Here is a 21,946-nt window from a genome sequence, read left to right as displayed (position 1 = left end):
TGGTGGGGGCCTGGAATGCACTGCCAAGTAGGGTGGTGGAGGCAGGCACGCTGACATCGTTTAAGACTTACCTGGATAGTCACATGAGCAGCCTGGGAATGGAGGGATACAAACGATTGGTCTAGTTGGACCAAGGAGCGGCACAGGCTTGGAGGTCCGAAGGGCCTGTTTCCTGTGCTGTACTGTTCTTTGTTCTTTGTTAACAGGAGTTTTCATGGAGGTGTTCAAAATCATTGGCAGCTTTAATAGAGTAAATTGGCATAAATTGTTCCTGTTACATGAGGACACTGATTCATTATGATTTGTTAAAAAAGTAACGATATTGTGAGCAAACACATGTTAACTTACATAGGTCGCTAGTTTCTGTGAATCCTGAATACGCTGTCTAAAAAACTGGGGAATCTAATGCAACATTTTTTCAAAGAGCAGTTGGAGAAAAAACGTTTTAAAGGGCGAATTTTAGGGCATAAAGAGGAAATGGGACGGATTCGCTACGAAATCTCTGGCAGAATTCCGATGAGTTTAACTATAACCCCATATGCTGTATTATTCCATGAAATGGTGGGCAGTGTAACCCAAGATGCGCCGCGAACGTGAAGACGGTCTATCTCATTCAGAATGATCCGCACTGCGCAGGCGTCGGGAGGCTCCGCCCCGGAGGCCGCCTGTCTGCGCGGAGCAGCTCCCGGAAGCTGAGCGGAACTGTGCAGGCGGAACAGCGGCGAGTCTCAGCGGCTCTCAGAGCCCGAATCAAAGCCGCCGGGCTCGGCGGACGTGCGGCGAGGGAGCCGGCGGCGCGGCACCATGAAGCGGATGGTGCAGCGAGGCCATCCTCACCGCCCCATATGGAACAGTGTGAGTGAGAGGAAACAGAGAGCAGTGGTTAATGGTTGTGTTTCAGACTGGAGGAAGGTTTCCAGTGGAGTTTTCCAGGGCTCGGTGTTCGGAGCCCTGCTCTTCCTGATATATATTAATGACACACACCTTGGTGTACAGGACACAAGCTCAACATTTGAGTGATATATATAAATGATTTGGAAGAAGGTGTAACTGGTGTAATCAGCAAGTTTGCGGATGACACGAAGATGGCTGGACTTGCGGATAGCGAAGAGCATTGTCGGGCAATACAGCAGGATATAGATAGGCTGGAAAATTGGGTGGAGAGGTGGCAGATGGAGTTTAATCCGGATAAGTGCGAAGTGATGCATTTTGGAAGAAATAATGGAGGGAGGAGTTATACAATAAATGGCAGAGTCATCAGGAGTACAGAAACACAGAGGGACCTAGGTGTGCAAGTCCACAAATCCTTGAAGGTGGCAACACAGTGGAGAAGGTGGTGAAGAAGGCATACGGTATGCTTGCCTTTATAGGACGGGGTATAGAGTATAAAAGCTGGAGTCTGATGATGCAGCTGTATAGAACGCTGGTTAGGCCACATTTGGAGTACTGCGTCCAGTTCTGGTCGCCGCACTACCAGAAGGACGTGGAGGCGTTAGAGAGAGTGCAGAGAAGGTTTACCAGGATGTTGCCTGGTATGGAGGGTCTTAGCTATGAGGAGAGATTGGGTAAACTGGGGTTGTTCTCCCTGGAAAGACGGAGAATGAGGGGAGATCTAATAGAGGTGTACAAGATTATGAAGGGTATAGATAGGGTCAACAGTGGGAAGCTTTTTCCCAGGTCGGAGGTGACGATCACGAGGGGGTCACGGGCTCAAGGTGAGAGGGGCGAAGTATAACTCAGATATCAGAGGGACGTTTTTTACACAGAGGGTGGTGGGGGCCTGGAATGCGCTGCCAAGTAGGGTGGTGGAGGCAGGCACGCTGACATCGTTTAAGACTTACCTGGATAGTCACATGAGCTGCCTGGGAATGGAGGGATACAAACGATTGGTCTAGTTGGACCATGGAGCGGCACAGGCTTGGAGGGCCGAAGGGCCTGTTTCCTGTGCTGTACTGTTCTTTGTTCTTCATTTCCACACGCCACCAAACTTGGAGGCATTGGCAGCTGTGAGGAGGAAAGTGGGAAACTTCAAAAGGACACAGGCAGCTTGGTGGAATTGGAGACAAGTGGCAGTGGGGAAAGTTCCACCACCGATTGCCCTGCAGCTGCCCCTGGGCAGCATGCCCACTCTCAGTGCCTGGGCAAGTCAGTGTGTTGGATAGAGCGCTTTCTGGGTGCAGAGAATTATTTTTATTCATTCATGTGATATGTGCGTCACTGGCTTGGCCAGCATTCATTGCACTAATTACCTTTGAACTGAGTGGCTTGTTAGGCCATTTCAGAGGGCATTTAAGAGTCAAACACATTGCTGTGTGTCTGGAGTCACATGTAGGCCAGAAGAGGCAGATTTGCTTGTCGAAAGGGACATCAGTGAATCAAGTGGGTTTTTATGACATGGCCATCATTAGACCTTTAATTCCAGTTGTTTATTGAGCTCAAATGTCACTCTCTGTTGTGGTGATATTCAGGTCCCATTGCATTATTCTGGATCACTGGTCCAGTGACAATACCACTACACCATTAATTCCTCATGTGGGAATTAATGCCTGCTGCCATTCACAGACATCAGTAAGTGTATTATTGCAAGTCAATTGTCAGAGAGCTGAAACATGAACTCTGTTTCTCTCTGACCTGCCTGACCTGTTGAGTCATTCCAGAATTTTCACTTTGTTTCAGATGTTCAGTGTCCACATGATTTTACCGGTGAAATATTGCAGCTGTTCAGAAAACTGAGGCCTGAAATAGACAAATGAAGAACCCTTTGGAATGAAGGTGGATGTTCTGTGAAGGTACGTTCTTGTTGGCTGGCTGTGAACTGGAGTGTTGATGAAGGAAAAGCTGATGGGTTTAACCCTGAGTTCATTTGAGACCAGTCGAGCCCAAACATTTCTCATCAAAATTTCCTGTACAGGAACAGAGACTGGCAGAGACATTGCACTCTCATATAAAATAAGTAATGGATAGCAAATCAGTTCTGCACTCATATGCAGTATCAAACTTGTGTTAATTTCACACTGAAATACTGGAACAGAGCCTAACAGACAGTGAGTTAGTCCCACATTGACATCAAATCAGAACATAAGAAGCAGGAGCAGCAGAAGGCAATTTGTTCTTTAGGGTTGCCCCACCACTCGGTAAGATCATGGTTAATGTGATTATGGCCTCAACTCCATTTAATTGCCTGCCCCATAACCCTGTCTCTCGTGTAGATCAAAACTCTTTCTAACTTAGGATGGAATCTATTAAATTCCACAAATTAAGTACATTTTGAGAGGAGAAATTTCTTCTCATCTCCATCTTAAGTGGGACATACTTTATTTTTAAACTGTGTCCTCTTGTTTTAATTTTGCCCACAAATGAAAACATTCCTCTCAATATCTACCCTGTCCAATTCCCTCAGATCCTTCAATGTTTCAATCTGATCATCTCTCATTCTTCTCAACTTCTGAGATCGGCTCATTGATTGAACTTTCCTCAGAAGATATCTCAGCAATCAGCCGAGTGAATCTTCACTGCTTCCAAGACAAGTATTTCCCTCTTTAAATCAGAGAAAACCTTTAAACTCAGCAATATCATGTATTTGTAGCAACATTTCCCTACTTTGATACTCCACATATATACTTATTACAGTTATTTCCTTCTTTTCTGGATCAATCTGCTGTATCTCCCTCTCTATTTAAATAATGTTCTGCCTTCCCATCCTTCCCACTGAAGTGGAAAGTCTCACATTTTCCTGCATTGTATCCTACCTGACAAATTTGTGTCCATTCACTTAACCTCGCTATATCTCCTTACAGACTCTTTGTGTCCTCCTCACAACCTACTTCCCCACCTATTTATGTATTGTCTGAAAATTTGGTGATGGTCTGTCCCTTCACCTGGGCCATTAGTACAGATTGTAAATAGCTGAGAACCCAGCACTGATCCATGTGGCTCTCTGCAAGCAGCAGTTTGCTAAGCTGACAGTGACCCACTTCCATGCAGTAAGAGAGACTGACAGACAGTGAGATAATTTCACACATTATTATTGATAGATAGGGAGTGAATTACACATTCAGATGCGGTAACAGATTGCCACAACGGTAATTGCAAACATAAATCCAGTGATGGTGATTAAAGGTTAGAGAATCAATTCCACACTAACATACAGTAACACAGACAGAGTTAATTCCACATTCAATTCTACTGAGCAAGAGTTAATGCTACATTCATACACAATAACCAAGACTGACAGTTAATTCCATTCTCACATGCTATAACAGCGATGAACAGAGAGTTAATGTCCCACTCACATTCAGTAATAGTGAATAACAAATACAGATTTAATTCCATCCTCGCATTCACTAATATAGACGAACTGATGTAATTCCATACTGAAACACATGAACAGAGAATGGCTGACAGCGTTAATTCCACACTCTCACACAGTAATAGATTGAGAAAATGTTAATTCCACACTCATGCACAGTAATAGATTGAGAGAGAGTTAATTCCACATTCAGACACACTAATCGATTGAGAGAGAGTTAATTCCACACCCACACACAGCATTAGATTGAGAGGGAGTTATTCTATGTTCCCACACAGTTATAGATTCAGAAAGAGTTAATTCCACACTGACACTGAAATAGATTGAGAGAGAGTTAATTCTACATTCTCACACCGTAATAGATTGAGAGAGAGTCAATTCCACATTCACACACAGGAATAGATTGAGAGTTAATTCCATGCTCTCACACAGCAACAGATTGAGAGGGAGTTAATTCCACACGTACACGCAGTAATAGATTGTGAGAGAGTGAATTCCACACTGACACAGGAATAGATTGAGAGTGAGTTAATTCAATGCTCACACACAGTAATAGATTGAGAGAGAGTTAATTCCACACTTTCACACAGTAATAAATTGAGAGAGTTAATTCCACACTCGGACACAAAAATAGATTGAGAGAGTTAATTGCACACGGACACAATAATAGATAGAGAGAGAGAGTTAATTCCACGCTGCCTCACGGGAGACTGCTGAGTAAAATAAGGGCCCATGGTATTCGAGGCAAGGTACTAACATGGATTGACGATTGGCTGTCAGACAGAAGGCAGAGAGTTGGGATAAAAGGTTCTTTCTCAGAATGGCAACCGGTGACAAGTGGTGTCCCGCAGGGTTCAGTGTTGGGGCCACAGCTGTTCTCTTTATATATTAACGATCTAGATGACGGGACTGGGAGCATTCTGGCCAAGTTTGCCGATGATACAAAGATAGGTGGAGGGGCAGGTAGTATTGAGGAGGTGGGGAGGCTGCAGAAAGATTTAGACAGTTTAGGAGAGTGGTCCAAGAAGTGGCTGATGAAATTCAACGTGGGCAAGTGCGAGGTCGTACACTTTGGAAAAAAGAATAGAGGCATGGACTATTTTCTAAACGGTGACAAAATTCATAATGCTAAAGTGCAAAGGGACTTGGGAGTCCTAGTCCAGGATTCTCTAAAGGTAAACTTGCAGGTTGAGTCCGTAATTAAGAAAGCAAATGTAATGTTGTCATTTATCTCAAGAGGCTTGGAATACAAAAGCAGGGATGTACTTCTGAGGCTTTATAAAGCACTGGTTAGGCCCCATTTGGAGTACTGTGAGCAATTTTGGGCCCCACACCTCAGGAAGGACATACTGGCACTGGAGCGGGTCCAGCGGAGATTCACACGGATGATCCCAGGAATGGTAGGCCTGACATACGATGAACGTCTGAGGATCGTGGGATTATATTCATTGGAGTTTAGGAGGTTGAGGGGAGATCTGATAGAAACTTACAAGATAATGAACGGCTTAGATAGGATGGACGTAGGGAAGTTGTTTCCATTAACAGGGGAGACTAGGACGCGGGGGCACAGCCTTAGAATAAAAGGGAGTCACTTTAGAACAGAGATGAGGAGAAATTTCTTCAGCCAGAGAGTGGTGGGTCTGTGGAATTCATTGCCACAGAGGGCTGTGGAGGCCGAGACGTTGAGCGTCTTCAAGACAGAAATTGATAAATTCTTGATTTCTCGAGGAATTAAGGGCTATGGGGAGAGAGCGGGTAAATGGAGTTGAAATCAACCATGATTGAATGGTGGAGTGGACTCGATGGGCCGAATGGCCTTACTTCCGCTCCTATGTCTTATGGTCTTATGGTCTTAATAGATTGAGGGAGAGTTAATTCCACATTGGCACACAGTAATAGATCGGAGAGAGAGATAATATAGGGCTAAACGGGGTCACAAAAAATCATTGCCCAGCAGGATTAAGGAAAATACCAAGGCTTTTTATACATATATAAAGAGCAAGAGGATAGCCAGGGAGAGGGTTGGCCCACTCAAGGACAAAGGAGGAAATCTATGCGTGGAGCCAGAGGAAATGGGTGAGGTATTCAATGAGTTCATTGTGTCAGTATTCACCAAAGAGAAGGACTTGGTGGATAATGAATCTGGGAAAGGGTGTGTCGATAGTTCGAGTCATGTTGAGATCAAGTGTTGGGGTTCTTGAGGAATATTAAGGTAGACAAGTCCCCAGGGCCTGATGGGACATACCCCAAAATACTGGGAGAGGCAAGGGAGGAAATTGCTGGGGCCTTGAGAGAAATGTTTGTATCCTCACTGGCTACAGGATTTACTGCCACTTGGAAATTAGTGGATGTATTTGCGAGAGGCAATATAGTTTTGTGAAGGGCTGGTCATGTCTCACTAACTTGATCGAGTTTTTTGAGGAAGTGACGAAGATGATTGATGAGGGTAGGGCAGTGGATGTTGTCTACATGGACTTCAGTAAGGCCTTTGACAAGGTCCCGCATGGCAGAATGGTGCAGAAGGTGAAGTCGCAAGGGATCAGAGGTGAGCTGGCAAGGTGGATACAGAACTGGCTTGGTCATAGAAGACAGAGGGTAGCAGTGGAAGGGTGCGATTCTGAATGGAGGACTGTGACAATTGGCGTTCCTCAGGGATCAGTGCTGGGACCTTTGCTGTTCGTAATATATATATATAACTGATTTGGAGGAAAATGCAACTGGTTTGATTAGTTAGTTTGCGAACAACACAAAGGTTGGTGGATTTGCTGATAGCGATGAGCACCATCAGAGGATACAGCAGGATATAGATAGGTTGGGGGCTTGGACGGAGAGATGGCAGATGGAGTTTAGTTTAATCCAGACAAATGTGAGGTAATGCATTTTGGATGGTCTAATACAGATAGGAAATATACAGTCAATGGCAGAACCCTTAGGAGTATTGATAGGCAAAGGGATCTGGGTGTACAGGTATATAGGTCACTGAAAGTGGCAATGTAGGTGGAGAAGGTAGTCAAGAAGGCATACGGCATGCTTACCTTCATCGGCCGGGGGATTGAGTTTAAAAATTGGCAAGTCATGTTGCAGCTTTATAGAATCTTAGTTAGGCTGCATTTGGAATATAGTTTTCAATTCTGGTTGCCACACTCCCAGAAGGATGTGGAGACTTTGGAGAGGGTACAGCAAAGACTTACCAGGATGTTGGCTGGTATGGAGGATATTAGCTGTGAGGAGAGGTTGGAGAAACTTGGTTTGTTCTCTCTGGAACGACAGAGGTTGAGCGGCGACCTGATGGAAGGCTACAAGATTATGAGGGGCATGGACAGAGTGGATAGTCAGAAGCTTTTTCCCCAGGGTGGAAGAGTCAATTACTGGGGGGCATTGGTTTAAGGTGCAAGGGGCAAGGTTTAAAGGAGATGTATGAGGCAAGTTTTTTACACAGAGGGTGGTGGGTGCCTGGAACTCACTGCTGGGGAAGGTGGTTGAAGCAGATACAATAGTGAGTTTTATGGTGCGTCTGGACAAATACATGAATAGGATGGGAATAGTGGGATATGGTCCCTGGAAGGGTCGGGGGTTTTAGTTCAGTTGGGCAGCAAGGTCGGTGCAGTGCCGAAGGGCATGTTCCTGTGCTGTAATTTTCTTTGTTCTTTGTTCTTAATTCCACACTGACACACAGCAATAGATTGAGAGAGAGTTAATTCCACACTGACACACACTAATAGATTGAGAGAGAGTTAATTCCACATTCATGCACAGTAATAGATTGGGAGTTAATTCCACGCTCACACACAGTAATAAATTGAGAGAGAGTTAATTCCACACACTCACACTAAGTGATAGAGAGGGAGTTAATTCCACACACAATACTAGAATGAGAGAGAGTTAATTCCACACTCTCACATAGTAATTGAGAGAGAGTTAATTCAACACTCTCACACTGTAATAGATTGGGAGAGAGTTAATTCCACATTCACACACAGGAATAGATGCAGAGTTAATTCCATGCTCACACACAATAATAGATTGAGACAGAGTTAATTCCACACTGACACACTGTAATAGATCGAGGGAGAGTTAATTCCACATTCATGCATAGTAATAGATTGAGAGTTAATTCCACACTAACACACAGTAATAGATCAGAGAGAGAGTTATTTCCACACTCTCGCACTGTAATAGATTGAGAGTTAATTCCACACACACACACACACACACACACACACACACACACACACACACACACACACACACACACACACAGTAATAGGTTGAGAGTGTGTTAATTCCATACTCACATACAGTATGAGATTGAGAGAGAGTTAATTCCACACACTCATACACTAATAGATTGCGAGAGACTTAGTTGCACTGTCACACTGTAATAGATTGAGACAGTTAATTCCACACTGACACACAGCAATAGATTGAGAGAGAGATAATTCCACACTGACGCACAGCAATAGATTGAGAGAGAGATAATTCCACACGTACACACAGTAATAGATTGAGAGCAAGAATTACACACTCTCACACAGTTATAGATTGGGAGTTAATTCCACACTGACACACACTAATAGATTGAGAGAGAGATAATTCCACATTCCCACACTAATAGATTGAGAGAGTTAATTCCACACTGCCACACAGTAATAGATTGAGAGAGAGTTAATTCCACACTGATTCAATCTATTGCTGTGTATCAGTGTGGAATTAACTCTCAACCTATTGCTGTATGAGTTAATTCCACACTTTCACACAGTAACAGATTGAGAGAGAGTCAATTCCACACTCAAACACAGTAATAGATTGGGAGTTAATTCCACACTCACACATAGTAATTGATTGAGAGAGTTTTAATTCCTCACTAACACACAGTAATGGATTGTGAAAGAGTTCATTGCACTGTCGCACCGTAATAGATTGAGACAGTTAATTGGACACTGATGCACAGTAATAGATTGAGAGAGGGTTAATTCCACACTATCTATTGGATCTCATGGGATAAAGGGGGAGGTGGCTAGATGGGTGGAGAACTGGCTTGGTCACAGAACACAGAGGTGGAAGTGGAAGGGTCTTTTTCAGGCTGGAGGCCTGTGACTAGTGGTGTTCCGCACGGCTCTGTATTGGGACCTCTGCTGTTTGTGATTTATATAAACGATCTGGAAGAAGGTGTAACTGGGGTGATCAGTAAGTTTGCGGACGACACAAAATTGGCAGGACTGGTACGTAGGACAGCTGAGGAACAGTGGAGGATTTTTAAGGAGATTTTTTAAGTACTCAGCAAACATATATTCCGGTGATAAAGAAGGACTGTAAGAAAAAGGATAACCGGACGTGGATAACGAAGGGAATAAAGGAGAGTATTAAAATAAAATCAGATGCGTACAGAGTGGCCAAAAATAGTGGAGAATTAGTGGATTGGGAAAGCTTTAAAGAAAAACAAAGAACGACTAAGAAAGCGATTAAGAAAGGAAAGATGGATTATGAAACTAAACTAGCTCAAAATATAAAAAATGATAGTAAAAGTTTTTACAAGTATATAAAAAGGAATAGAGTGGCTAGAGTGAATGTTGGACCCTTGGAAGATGAGAGGGGGGATTTAATAGTGGAAAACGAGGAAATGGCTGAGACTTTAAAGAAGTCCTTTGTGTCGGTCTTCACGGTGGAAGACACAAATAGTTTGCCGAATATTAGAGATCGAGAGTTGGTGGGAGGGGGGGTCCTTAATACAATTACTGTTACTAAGGAGGTGGTGCTTGGTAGACTAATAGGACTGAAGGTAGACAAGTCCCCGGGCCCGGATGGAATGCATCCCAGGGTACTGAAAGAAATGGCTGAGGTAATAGCAGATGCGTTAGTGGTAATTTATCAAAATTCGCTGGACTCTGGGGTAGTGCCGGCTGACTGGAAAACAGCTACTGTTACGCCGCTGTTTAAAAAAGGAAGTAGACAAAAGGCGGGTAACTACAGGCCGGTTAGCTTAACGTCCGTAGTTGGGAAGATGCTAGAGTCCATTATTAAAGAGGAAATAACAGAGCACCTGAATAAGAATGGTTCGATCAAGCAGACGCAGCATGGATTCATGAAGGGAAAGTCGTGTTTGACGAATCTACTGGACTTTTATGAAGATGTCACTAGTGCGGTTGACAGAGGGGAACCGGTGGATGTGGTGTTTTTAGATTTCCAGAAGGCGTTCGATAAGGTGCCTCACAAAAGGTTGCTGCAGAAGATTGGGGTACACGGAGTTAGGGGTAAGGTGTTGGCGTGGATTGGGGATTGGCTATCTAACAGGAAGCAGAGAGTTGGGATAAATGGGTGCTTTTCTGGTTGGCAGTTGGTGACCAGTGGCGTGCCGCAGGGATCGGTGCTGGGGCCTCAATTGTTTACCATTTACATAGATGATCTGGAGGAGGGGACTGAATCTAGGGTATTCAAGTTTGCTGATGACACGGAGGTGAGTGGGAAAGCGAATTGCGTGGAGGACGCGGAAAGTCTGCAGGGAGATTTGGATAGGCTGAGCGAGTGGGCGAGGATCTGGCAGATGGAATATAACGTTAGCAAATGTGAGGTTATCCACTTTGGAAGAAATAATAGTAAATTGGAATATTATTTAAATGGAGAAAAATTACATCGTGCAACTGTGCAGAGGGACCTGGGGGTCCTTGTGCACGAATCGCAAAAACTCAGTCTGCAGGTGCAGCAGGTGATCAAGAAGGCGAATGGAATGTTGGCCTTTATCGCGAGGGGGATAGAATATAAAAGCAGGGAGGTCTTGCTGCAACTGTACAAGGCACTGGTGAGGCCGCAACTGGAGTACTGTGTGCAGTTTTGGTCCCCTTATTTGCGAAAGGATATATTGGCCTTGGAGGGAGTGCAAAGAAGTTTCACCAGATTGATACCGGAGATGAGGGGTGTAGCTTATGAGGAGAGATTAAACAGATTGGGTCTGTCCTCATTGGAGTTTAGAAGGATGAGGGGTGATCTTATAGAGACATATAAGATAATGAAGGGGCTGGATAGGGTAGAGGTGGAGAGATTCTTTCCACTTAGAAGGGAAACCAGAACTAGAGGGCACAGCCTCAAAATAAGGGGGGGCCGGTTCAGAACAGAGTTGAGGGGGAACTTCTTCTCTCAGAGGGTAGTGAATCTCTGGAATTCTCTGCCCATTGAAGTGGTGGAGGCTTCCTTGTTGAATATGTTTAAATCACGGGTAGATAGTTTTCTGATCGATAAGGGAATTAGGGGATATGGGGAGCAGGCGGGTAAGTGGAACTGATTCGCTTCAGATCAGCCATGATCTTGTTGAATGGCGGGGCAGGCTCGAAGGGCCAGATGGCCTACTCCTGCTCCTATTTCTTATGTTCTTATGTTCTTGCAGATAGTGAGGAGCATTGTCAGAAGCTACAGAAGGATATAGATAGGCTGGAAATTTGGGCAAAGAAATGGCAGATGGAGTTCAATCCTGATAAATGCGAAGCGATGCATTTTGGTAGAAATAATGTAGGGAGGAGCTATACGATAAATGGCAGAACCATAAAGGGTGTAGATACGCAGAGGGACCTGAGTGTGCAAGTCCACAGATCCTTGAAGGTGAGTCACAGGTGGAGAAGGTGGTGAAGAAGGCATATGGCATGCTTGCCTTTATAGGACTTTATAGAGTATAAAAGTTGGGGTCTGATGTTGCAGATGTATAGAACGTTGGTTCGGCCGCATTTGGAATACTGCATCCAGTTCTGGTCGCCACACTACCAGAAGGACGTGGAGGCTTTGGAGAGAGTACAGAGGAGGTTTACCAGGATGTTGCCTGGTATGGAGGGGCTTAGCTATGAGGAGAGATTGGGTAAACTGGGGTTGTTCTCCCTGGAAAGACGGAGGATGAGGGGAGACTTAATAGAGGTGTATAAAATTATGAAAGGCATAGATAGGGTGAACGGTGGGAAGCTTTTCCCCAGGTTGGTGGTGACGTCCACGAGGGCTCATAGGTTCAAGGTGAAGGGGGGGAGGTTTAACACAGATATCAGAAGGACATATTTTACACAGAGGGTGGTGGGGGCCTGGAATGCGCTGCCAGGCAAGGTGGTGGAGGCGGACACACTGGGAACGTTTAAGACTTATCTAGACAGCCATATGAACGGAGTGGGAATGGAGGGATACAAAAGAATGGTCTAGTTTGGACCAGGGAGCGGCACGGGCTTGGAGGGCCGAAGGGCCTGTTCCTGTGCTGTATTGTTCTTTGTTCTTGATACACAGCAATAGACTGAGAGTTAACTCCACACTGACACACAGTAATAGATTGAGAGAGAGATCATTCCACATTCCCACACAGTAATAGAATTAGAGAGTTAATTCCACACACACACACAGTAATAGATTGAGAGAGTTAATTCCACACACACACACAGTAATAGATTGAGAGGGAGTTAATTCCATTGCACTGTCACACCGTAATAGATTGAGACAGTTAATTGGACACTGACACACACTAATAGATTGACACAGAGAGTTAATTTCACACTGACATAATAGATTGAGAGAGAGATAATCCACATTCAGACTCAGGAATAGATTGAGAGTTAGTTCCAGGTTGTCATACAGTAATAGATTGAGAGAGAGTTAATTCTACAAAGACACACTGTAATAGATTGAGAGTGCGTTAATTCCACACTCTCACACAGCAATAGATTGAGAGAGCGTTAATTCCATAGTCTCACACTGTAATAGATTGAGAGTTAATTCCATATTCACACACAGTAATTGAGAGATAGTTAATTCCACACTGACGCACAGTAATAGATGGAGAGGGAATTAATTCTGGACTGACACACTAATAGATTGAGAGAGAGTTAATTCCACACACACACAATAATAGATTGAGAGAGAGTTAATTCCACACCGACACACAGTAACAGAGTGAGAGACCGTTAAAATCCGTTATAATATATAAAATGAAGAAGAGTGGCAAAAGTAAACATTGGTTCTTTAGAGGACGAGAAGGGGGATGTAATAACTGGAAATGAGAAAATGGCCGAGGCATTGAACAGGTATTTTGTGTCGGTCTTCACAGTGGAAGACACAAATAACATGCCAAAAATTAATGACAGGAAGGCTATGGCAGGTGAGAACCTAGAAACTATCATCACGAAAGAGGTAGTGTTGGGCAAGTTTTGGGGGCTAAATGTAGGCAAGTCTCCTGGTCCTGATGGAATGCATCCCAGGGTACTAAAAGAGATGGCGGGAGGAATAGCAAATGCACTAGTGGTAATTTATCAAAATTCGCTGGACTCTGGGGTGGTTCTTGCGGATTGGAAAACAGCAAATGTGACGCCACTGTTTAAAAAAGGAGGTCGACAAAAGGCAGGTAACTATAGGCTGGTTAGCTTAACTTCTGTAGTAGGGAAAATGCTTAAATCTATCATCAAGGAAGAAATAGCGAGACATCTGGATATAAATTGTCCCATTGGTAAGACGCAGCATGGGTTCATAAAGGACAGGTCATGTTTGACTAATTTTTGGAATTCTTTGAGAACGTTACATGTGCAGTGGACAATGGGGAACCTGTGGATGTGGTGTATCTGGATTTCCAGAAGGCATTTGACAAGGAGCCGCACCAAAGACTGCTACATCAGATAAAGTTGCACAGTGTTATGAGTAATGTATTAGCATGGATAGAGGACTGGTTAACTAACAGAAAGCAAAGAGTGGGGGTAAGTGGGTATTTTTCTGGTTGGCGATCATTGACTAGTTGTGTGCCTCAGGGATCAGTGTAGGGACCGCAATTGTTTACGAATTACATAGATGATTTGGAGTTGGAGACCAAATGTAGTGTGTCAAAATTTGCAGATGACACTCAGATGGGTGGAAGAGCAAAGTGTGCAGAGGACGCTGAAAGTCTGCAAAGGGATATAGATAATCTCAGTGAGTGGGCGGGGGTCTGGCAGATGGAGTACAATGTTGGTAAATGTGAGGTCATCGATTTTGGTTGGAATAACAGCAAAATGGACTATTATTTAAATGATTAAAAATTGCAACATGCTGCTGTGCAGAGGGACCTGGGTGTCCTTGTGCAGGAATCTCAAGGAGTTGGTTTGCAGGTGCAGCAGTTAATTAAGAAGGCAAATGGAATTTTGTCCTTCATTGCTAGAGGGATGGAGTTTAAAAACAGCGAGGTTATGTTGCAGCTGTATAAGATGCTGGTGAGGCCACACCTGGAGTACTGTGTACAGTTTTGGTCTCCTTCCTTGAGAAAGGATATACTGGCATTGGAGGGGATGCAGAGAAAATTCAATAGGTTGATTCCAGAGTTGAGAGGGTTGGCTTATGAGGAGAGACTGAGTCGACTGGGGCTATACTCGTTGGAATTGAGAAGAATGAGGGGAGATCTTATAGAAACATATAAGATTATGAAGGGAATAGACAAGATAGAAGCAGGTAAGTTGTTTCCACTGGCGGGTGAAACTAGAACTAGGGGGCATAGCCTCAAAATAAGGGGAAGCAGATTTAGGACTGAAGTGAGGAGGAACTTCTTCACACAAAGGGTTGTGAATCTGTGGAATTCTCTGCCTAGTGAAGCAGTTGAGGCGACCTCATTGAATGTTTTTAAGGCAAGGATAGATACATTTTTGAACAGTAAAGGAATTAAGGGTTATGGTGAGCGGGTGGGTAAGTGGAGCTGAGTCCACAAAAAGATCAGCCAAGATCTTATTGACTGGCGGAGCAGCCTCGAGGGGACAGATGGCCTATTCCTACTCCTAGTTCTTATGTTCTTCATCCCACACTCATACACAACAAATGATTGTGAGAGAGTAAATTTCACACACACACACAGTAATAGATTGAGAGAGAATTAATTCCAGACTGCCACACAGTAATACACTGAGAGAGTTATTTCCACTCTCGCACACATTAATAGATTGAGAGAGTGTTAATTCTGCACCGACACACAGTAATAGATTGAGAGGGAGTTAATTCCACACTGACACACAGTAATATGTTGAGACAGAGAGGTAAATTCATACTGACATACAGTAATAGATTGAGAGAGAGATAATTCCACACTCGTACAAAGAAAATTACAGCACAGGAACAGGCTCTTCGGCCCTCCAAGCCTGCACCGACCATGCTGTCTGACTCAACTGAAGCCCCCTACGCTTCCGGCGACCATATCCCTCTATTCCCATCTCATTCATGTACTTGTCAAGACGCCCCTTAAAAATCACTACCGTATCCGCTTCCACTCCCTCCCCCGGCAACGAGTTCCAGGCACCCACCACTCTCTGTGTAAAATATCTGCCTCGTATATTTCTTTTAAAACTTGCCCGTCGCACCTCAAACCTATGCCCCCTATTAATTGACTCTCCCACCCTGGGAAAAAGCTTCTCACTATCCACTCTGTCCATGCTTCTCATAAGCTTGTAGACTTCTATCAGGTCTCTCCTCAACCTCCGTCACTCCAGTGAGAACAAACCAAGTTTCTCCAACCTCTCCTCATAGCTAATGCCCTACATACCAGGCAGCATCCTGGTAAATCTTTTCTGTACCCTCTCCAAAGCCTCCACACCCTTCTGGTAGTGTTGCGAACAGAATTGAACACTATATTCCAAGTGCGGCCTCACTAAGGTTCTATAAAGCGTCAACATGACTTGCCAACTTTTAAACTCAATACCCCGGCCGATGAAGGCAAGCATGCCGTATGCCTTCTTGACTACCTTCTCCACCTGCATTGCCACTTTCCGTGACCTGTGTACCTGTACACCCAGATCCCTTTGCCTATCAATACTCCTAAGGGTTCTGCCATTTACTGTATATTTCCTATCTATTAGACCTTCCAAAATGCATTACCTCACATTTGTCCGGATTAAACTCCATCTGCCATCTCTCTGCCCAAGTCTCCAACTGATCTATATCCTGCTGTATCCTCTGATGGTCCTCATTGCTATCCACAAATCCACCAACCTTTGTGTCGTCTACAATCTTACTAATCAATCCAGTTACATTTTCCTCCAAATCATTTATATATATTACAAACAGCAAAGGTCCCAGCACTGATCCCTGAGGAACACCACCACCCCAAGCAATAGATTGAGAGACTGTTAATCCCACAGTCACACACAATGAATGATTGAGAGAGAGTGAATTCCATACCGTCACACAGTAATAGATTGAGAGGGAATTAATTCCACACTCTCACAAACTAATAGATTGAGAAAGTTAATTCAACACACACACACTGTAATAGATTGAGACAGAGAGCTAATTCCACAGTGACATACAGTAATAGATTAAGAGGGAGATATTCCACACTCTCTCTGTTTTGGATTGCGAGAGAGATAATTCCACACTGAGACACGGTAATAGATTGAGAGAGTTAATTTCACATTCACACACACTAATAGACTGAGAGAGTTAATTCAACACACACACACTGTAATAGATTGAGACAGAGAGCTAATTCCACTGTGACATACAGTAATAGATTGAGAGAGAGAGAATTCCACACACTCACACAGTTATAGATTGAGAGAGAGTTAATTCCACACTCATACAAGTAATAGATTGAGGGACCGTTAATCCCACAGTCACACACACAAATGATTGAGAGGGAGTGAATTCCACTCCGACACATAGTAATAGATTCAGAGAGAGTTAATTCCAGACTGACACACAGTAATAAATTGAGAGAGTTATTTCCACTCTCTCACACAGTAATAGATTGAGAGAGAGTTAGTTCCACACTCAGACACACTAATCGATTGAGAGAGTTATTTCCACACCCATACACATCAATAGGTTGAGAGAGAGTTATTCTATGTTCCCACACAGTAATAGATTCAGAAAGAGTCAATTCCACACTGACACAGTAATAGATTGAGCGAGAGTTAATTCCACATTCACACACAGGAATAGATTGAGAGTTAATTCCATGCTCTCTCACAGCAACAGATTGAGAGAGCGTTAATTCCACACGTACACACAGTAATAGATTGAGAGAAAGTTAATTCCACACTGACACAGGAATAGATTGAGGGAGAGTTAATTCCACACTGACACAGGAATAGATTGAGGGAGAGTTAATTCAACACTCTCTCACAGTCAGAGATTGAGAGTTAATTCCACACTCTCACACAGTAATAGATTGAGAGGGAGTTAATTCCACACTGACACACAGTAATAGAGTGAGAGAGAGAGATAAATCGACACTCTCACACAATAAAAAATTGAGAGAGAGTGAATCCACACAGACGCACAGTAATAGATTGAGAGAGTTTATTCCACACTGAGACATAGTAATAGATTGAGAGAGAGTTAATTCCCCACACACACAGAAATAGATTGAGAGTTAATTCCACACTGACGTGCAGTAATATGTTGAGACAGAGAGGTAATTCCACACTGACATACAGTAATAGATTGAGAGAGAGATAATTCCACACTCACACAGGTGATAGATTGAGGGACCGTTAATCCCAGTCACACACACAAATGATTGACAGGGAGTGAATTCCACTCCGACACATAGTAATAGATTCAGAGAGAGTTAATTCCAGACTGACACAGTAAGAAATTGAGAGTTATTTGCACACACACACACACTGGCACACACACACACTGGCACACACACACACTGGCACACAGTAAAAGATTGAGAGGGAGTTAATTCCCCGCTCAGACACAGTAATAGATTGAGATATAATTCCACAGTGACACACGGTAATTGATTGAGAGAGAGTCAATTCCACATTCACACAATGTAACAGATTGAGAATTAATTCCACAGTGACATCGAGTAATAGATTGAGAGACAGTTAATTCCACATTCATACAAGTAATAGATTGAGAGACCGTTAATTCCACACTCTCACACAATAACAGATTGAGAGTTACTTCCTCACTCACACACAATGATCGATTCAGAATTAATTCCACACTCTCTCTCAGTAATAGATTGAGAGAGTTACTTCCACACTCTCTCACAATAATAGATTGAGAGAGAGTTAATTCAACACTGACACACACAAATAGATTGAGACAGGATTAATTCCGCACCCCCACACAATGATCGATTGAGAGAGAGCTAATTCCACACTCTCACGATGAAGCTCAGTGAATCAACACATACATTTTCAACTGGGCCATTGTCACATTGTCTAATTTGGTAAAGACGGCATATTTGTGTCTGGTGGCTATGTACCTGGCTGGCATCCCATTCAACTCAACTTTGAAAGTCTCCCATTTGTCAACCACTGTTTTATCCTCGCAATTTGCCTCATTTGCCACATTTTGCCCTCACTTAATCTATCTGTTTCCTTTTGAAGCCTCCTTACGTATACTTCACAATTAATTTCTTATCTATCTTTATGCTGTTGTTTTGTTTCTTAAAGACTTGATTAGTTGTAAGTATTCACATTCCAACCATTATTCATGTAAATTGAGTTTGTGTCTTTATATGCTCTGTTTGTGAACAGAATTCCCACTCACCTGAAGAAGGGGCTTGCAGCTCCGAAAGCTTGTGTGGCTTTTGCTACCAAATAAACCTGTTGGACTTTAACCTGGTGTTGTTAAACTTCTTAATTTGGTAAAGCCAGAAGTACAGTACTTATTTACTATCTCTGCCATACCCTCTGCTGCAGTGAGCAGTTTACCCTGCTTGGCCCTTATGAACCCCACTCTATCCTTCACTAATCCTTTACAATTAATATGTTTGAAGAAGATGTTATGATTTGTATTAGCGCAGCCTGCTAACATTTCCTCATGCTTCCTCTTCATTATTCCAGCCTTAGCCCCTCTCCTGCATTTAGAGCTGTTTTTCCTGATTTCTATTGCTATTATTATTCCAGCATGCATCATATGCCTCTTTTTTTCTTCCTTATTTTCTTGTCAATAACCTTAGACATCCAGGATACCCCAGCTTTGGACACTGCATATGTGTGTCTGGTAGCTATGTACCTGGCTGGCATCCCATTCAACTCAACTTTGAAAGTCTCCCATTTGTCAACCACTGTTTTATCCTCACAATTTGCCTCATTTGCCACATTTTGCCCTCACTTAATCTATCTGTTTCCTTTTGAAGCCTCCTTACGTATACTTCACAATTAATTTCTTATCTATCTTTATGCTGTCAGCAAATTTAGCAACGGTACCTTCAGTCCCTTCATCCAAGTAATTTTTATAAATTGTAACAATTTGTAGCCCCAGCATGAATACACCACTCATCAGATCCTGCCACCCAGAAAAATAACCATTTGTGCTCACTCTTTTTCACCTGTTAGCTAGCCAACCATCAATCCATGCCAAAATGTTACGCCCAAAACCATGAATGTTTATTTTACACAATAACCTTTGATCTGGCACTTTGGCAAATGTCTTCTGGAAATGTAAGAACCGGTTCCCCATTCACAGCACATGGGCCTCTTTCAAAAAACTCCAATAATTTAGTTAAACATGATTTCCCTTTCAGAAAACCATATTGACTCGAGCTGATTGCCTTGTATTTTTTCCAAGTTGCAGTATCTTTCAGAATGGCTTCGAACATTTTCCCGATGACAGCTGTGTTAGGCTAACAGCCTGTAGTTTCCTGCTTTCTGTCTCCATCCCTTTTTGAATCAAGGTATTACATTTGTTATATTTCAACTGAATGGAACATTCTCCAAAGCCAGGGAATTTTGCAAAATTAAAACAAATGCATCAACTATCTCATTCGCCACTTCTTTCATGTCCTTCACGAGAAGTCCATCCGGACCCAGGAATTTGTCAGCCTGTCGACCCGACAATTTGCTCAATACCACTTTCCCTGTTGATTGGAATTTTCCTGTGTTCCTCCCTCCCTTCCATTTGCTGGTTTACAGCTATTTCTGGGATGTTACTTGTATCCCCTATCGTGAACACCAATGAAAAGCACCTGTGCAATTCATTTGCCAATACCCTGTTTTCCATTATCAATCCCCCAGTTGCACTTTCTATAGAACCAATGCTCACTCTGCTAACTCTTTTCTTGTTTAACTATCTACAGAATCTCTGACTATCCACCTTCATATCACTGGCTACTTGTCAGCTTCAGCTTGGAAATTTCCTGATAAACGGAGCTTTAACAATTGTTTGTGGACAATTCAACATTTCCACCATCCTCTGTAAAGAAGCTTTTTCTGAAATTACCCCTGAAATGCCTCTCTGTCATTTTACGGTGAGGTTCCCCATTCAGAGCCAATAGTTTATCTCTCTGTACCCTGTCAAATTATTCATTGTAAACATCTCACTCACATCATCCCTTAATCTTCCATATTCAGGTAATGACAGGACTTGTCTTTGCAATCTGTCCTCATCATTTGAGTCTGGTATCACTGGTGAAATTCTGTTGCTCCCACTCCAAGGCCAATCTAACCTTCTTGAGGTGTGTTGTCCAGACTGAACGCAGTGATCTAAATGGGGTCTAAACAGAGTTTTCTATAACTGTAGCACTAGTTCCAATTCTTCATATTCTATTCGCTTTGTTACATTATTCTTTACCTTCCTGTCCACTAGCTGATAATGATGTCAGTACACGGCTCTCTGTTCCTCCACAGTTTCTTCCATCTCGCCACAAATATAACCACTCTGCTCTATTACATAACAAGGAAATTTCAAACTTAATGTGTTTCCCAAAGATAATCTGTTACTGCTCCATCACTAATAACGTTTTCCGTTGTTCTTTCAGCCGGTGTAAATCCAGAGAATGGAAGGGAGGAAGGAAAAATCTTGCTGCCTTTTTCCCGAATCCTATTTGATCATCATTCCAACAACAATTGGGTCAGGAAATCGAATTGGTTTTCCTCTGGGTGAATCATAGAATCCCAACAGTGCAGAAGGAGGCCATTCAGCCCATCAAGTCTGCACCAACAACAATCCCACCCAGGTCCGATCCCCGTAACCCCACATAGTTATCCCGCAAATCCCTCTAAACTATGCATCCCGGGACACTAAGTGGCAATTTAGCATGGCCAATCCACCTAACCCGCACATCTTTGGACTGTGGGAGGAAACCAGAGCACCTGGAGGAAACCAAGCAAACACAGGGAGAGCGTGCAGACTCCACAAAGACCGAAGCCAGCAATCAAACCCAGGTTCCTGGCGCTGTGAGGCAGCAGTGCCACCCCATAAACTTCTAATTTGCCCCATTAGGAATCCACCCCATTGGGATTTGAACCCAGGTCTCTGGGTTTCCAGACCAGTACATCCATCCTCTGCCTCTTTCCTCTTCTGAAAGAGGAAAGTGCTCCTGTTTTCTCCCACAGTCTAAAGATGTGCAAGTTGGGTGAATGCTAAATTCTCCCTCAGTGTACCCGAACAGGCGTCGGAGTGTGGCGACTGATGGATTTTCACAGTAATTTAATTGCAGTGTTAAATGTAAGCCTACTTGTGACTAATAAATTATCTTTTAAACTTTCGTTTGTGTCTCCTGTCCTGCAATCCAAACACTGACCCAGAATTCACTCAGCTGCCTTCGCTTTGTGCTGAAAACTGTTATTATTCTGTTATTTTCACAGCTCCTAAATTAGCGGCTGTTTTTCGCGGTAACGGTCCCTTCTCTCAATTCCTGAAATGTTCATTGATTCATCATTTTATTCGCAGTAATTCTCCGCAGGGTAACATTCCGGAGTGGGATTA

At 43.3% G+C, this 21,946-nt stretch overlaps 1 long non-coding RNA gene across 1 annotated transcript; it reads left to right on the top strand.

Moving 5' to 3' along the window:
- Positions 1 to 568: 568 nt before the first annotated feature.
- LOC144485071 (uncharacterized) lies at positions 569 to 21,726 on the top strand. Its single transcript, XR_013496142.1, has 3 exons — positions 569 to 855; positions 2,677 to 2,789; positions 20,997 to 21,726. It is a non-coding gene; the product is annotated as an uncharacterized LOC144485071 (long non-coding RNA).
- The last annotated feature ends 220 nt before the right edge of the window (positions 21,727 to 21,946 follow it).

The sequence above is a fragment of the Mustelus asterias genome, unplaced genomic scaffold, assembly GCF_964213995.1.
Source record: "Mustelus asterias unplaced genomic scaffold, sMusAst1.hap1.1 HAP1_SCAFFOLD_152, whole genome shotgun sequence".
Taxonomy (NCBI): domain Eukaryota; kingdom Metazoa; phylum Chordata; class Chondrichthyes; order Carcharhiniformes; family Triakidae; genus Mustelus; species Mustelus asterias.
This window is presented reverse-complemented; position numbering and strand designations above follow the sequence as displayed.